Source organism: Solanum dulcamara, chromosome 3 (assembly GCF_947179165.1).
Source record: "Solanum dulcamara chromosome 3, daSolDulc1.2, whole genome shotgun sequence".
NCBI lineage: Eukaryota > Viridiplantae > Streptophyta > Magnoliopsida > Solanales > Solanaceae > Solanum > Solanum dulcamara.
The window spans coordinates 8706367-8709610 of NC_077239.1; the positions used below are offsets into that span (position 1 = coordinate 8706367).

A 3244-nucleotide genomic window follows, 5' to 3' on the forward strand; every position below is an offset into this window, starting at 1 on the left:
TCTAATAGTTAGAGGTATTGTTGGACATATGTAAGTTGAAGATTTATTATTATGATTTCCTCTTGTTTATTTATCATCATTACCTATGAAAGGCTAAAAAAATGCTAAGAGGCTTGTTTGAGGTACTTTCGGGTTCCTCATTCGCCATGTCACGTCTAGGCCCTAGGCTTGGGTCGTGACACAACCCTATAATGGTCGGGTATTTTTTCCAAACACCAAACCAAGTCAAACCAAACCATAGTCGGATTTTTTTTCTGATTTGGTTCGGTTTGTCGGTTTGGTGCGGTTTATCGGTTTGCCCTGTACAACCCTAGTTACATATATCATTTCTATTCTTCAAATAAGGTATGCCAAGGCATTATTAGAACCGAGCTACATGCAATGGTAGACTTCAAGAGCTCTTGTTCTGCCTATCCTCCTATTTCTTATTCTCGAATATATATATATATATATATACCCTTTGAGTTTTTAAAGTTAGGATGTTTTTCTCTTTTTCCTTTTTTTTGTCTTACCTCTTATTGAAGTGTAACAACCGACTGATATCTACCTTTGATTCTGTCTTTCGGGTGAAAGCCATGCAAATATCTTCTTGAGTGATTATAATTGATTAGGAACCACCCATATTGATGAAGGAGCTAACATCTCTGATCTTTGAAAAAATTGGGGTATTTTTCTCATAATTCATCAATGAAAAATCGAAGCATATCTTAGTAGACAATAGAGAGAAATCTCTAGTAACTTCGTTCACAATTTTTGACAAATTAAACTCCCAAACATGACATATAATAAATAATATTTCAAATGGAAGACTTTCCTTACATATAGTTACAGTACACTGAAGCTATATATTAAATATGTAGATTGATCGTCACCTTCTTGATGATCATCTTCATCAAGAATGACATAGTCTCATGAAAGCTTCGTCGTGTACACCCTTTGAATAGATATCCACACAATATCGTCGTGTACACCCTTTGAATAGATATCCACACAATCATCAAATTTTTAAGTGTAAAAATAGGCCAAGAACTAAATAATATGAGGGTTTTACCTTTACAAGTTAATTACAACTGATGACTTATAACATTTGTTATAGAAATTGTATAGTAATTGAACGACTACGGAATAAAGTACGTACATCCAAGAAGTGCAAAGGATTTCCTAGCAACCCTCCATATATAAAGGATGTCAGGATGACATATAAGAAATCAATGGCAACCTTAAAATATATAAAAAGTCAATAATTTTTTCTTTCTTATCAAATACTGCAACAATTAGACCTGATTATAGATATCATTCATTCTTAACCTTGACAAAATCTTCATCCATTAGGTATAAGCCATACCAAAGTCAAATATAAGGGTAAACCATTCAAGTAACTTTTTCTTCTCTGCCTTATCAATCCTCTTTCCTTTCCTGCAACCAAAGTGATAGAAATTGTAACATCCTACGATAATGTGTGGAGGAAGTAAGTTTTTTTTTCTGGATAGCACGTATCAACACTTTTTACGTCTTTTCTTTTTAAAGAAAGTATATAAAAATAATATAGTACTATTGAGTTCTCAAGACTAGGATGACTTAAGATCTCTCACACATAAATATAGTTGAATCTCCTAGATATAATGAAGCTTTTAGTTAGTGTAGCTTCAAAACTGAGTCAAAATAATTATAAGTTGCAGGTTTGAATCATGAGTGTGATATTTATTAAAAAAATCATTAAAAACCCTTACAAGAATATTTGGTTCAATCATTACATATGCTAGTCTCTCTATTTTAAGGAGGATTAATAGTGTTTTCAATGATCGTGCAACATAACTCAAATCCTTAATTAGGGGTTTAAAGGATTGGATCGGTTCAGATTTTTCAAATATCAAATTAATTATTTGTGTCTATTTTTTAAAATTATAAATCAAACCAAACTAATAAAACTCGAATTTTTCAACCTTGAGTTTTTTAGAATTTTTTCGGTAAAGTATTCATACAAACATATAATTAACTTGTGATTTAAAAATTTATTTAGTCCTATCAAAATACAACCATCTAAGGTGTTTTTTATTAAAAAAAAAATAACACAAAATATGAGATGAGTGATTCCACAAAAATATTCAACAAAAAGATAATAATGAAATCACATAAAATAAATATTGCAAATTAATAAGTCATAAATGAAAATGATCATAATTTAAAAGTACTCAAAATAAGTCTACTAAGTATTAATTACATGACTAAATATTAAAGAAAAATTAAAATTAGATTATGTATTTTAGTTATCTAAACCAAAGTAAAAACTAAAGAACAAATATTCAACATTATTGTCAATCTTAGTGTTGAATTGATTTATATTTTTTGTTAGCATTTTTTTTTTTGCTTGAAAATGGGGGGACTTTATTTAATATTTAATATTAAGGTTCATCCATACAAGAAGAAACTGCTCTAAGTGAAGCAGTTTCCATGGCATCTCTCATAAGTGTAGTAGATACAAAAGTAGGAGATTCTTCAAAAACATATAGTTGATTTAACATTATATCTGAATCGTTAGAAGTCCTCCCATGTACTGCTAGTAGGTTAGCTACTCTATTTGCTTCCCTCGGAGTGTGCTTCAGTGATAGAGCCTCCACTTGTCGTAGCAATCAGAAATAATGTGTGAGTATAGTGAGTTATTATTATTTAGAGAGTTTAGTAATACCTGAGAGTCGATTTTCGCCAGAATACGCTTAATATTATATCTTTGGGCTAGTGTCAGTCCATGAAGAAGAGATAACAGTTTTGCGTGTAGAGCATTTTCCACTCTAACTTTACAGGCAAAAACCCTTTACCCAATTTCCTTGGTGGTTCCGTAGTACTCCTCCTGTTCCACCGTTTTTGGAATTTGGTTCGAATAAGCCATCTATGTTTAGTTTTATGTGTCCTTCAGGGGGTCTGTGCCAGTGTATCAGGATAATGAGTGTTGACACCAATTTTGGCTCTTCAAACTTCTTGATCTTAAAGAACACAAATTATTATTTTTACACATTTTTTAATTATTTTTGAATTATTAATAAGTATTCTTATTTTAGAATTTTCATGAATTTATCCTCATCTTTTCCCTTTTAATAATTTATGGATGTACTTTTCTTAGTTTCATAAATAATAGGATTCTTATCCATTTATTGTCATTGTAAATTTTAATAGTCACACTATTTTTACAGTCATCAACAAACGTACACAACATAGCACTGTAATTTATTCTTTACAACATAATATA

At 30.5% G+C, this 3244-nt stretch overlaps 1 long non-coding RNA gene across 1 annotated transcript; it reads right to left on the bottom strand.

Moving 5' to 3' along the window:
- Positions 1 to 1030: 1030 nt before the first annotated feature.
- LOC129881529 (uncharacterized) lies at positions 1031 to 2939 on the bottom strand. Its single transcript, XR_008765605.1, has 2 exons — positions 2687 to 2939; positions 1031 to 1416 (listed from the first exon to the last, which is right to left on the bottom strand). It is a non-coding gene; the product is annotated as an uncharacterized LOC129881529 (long non-coding RNA).
- Positions 2940 to 3244: the final 305 nt, after the last annotated feature.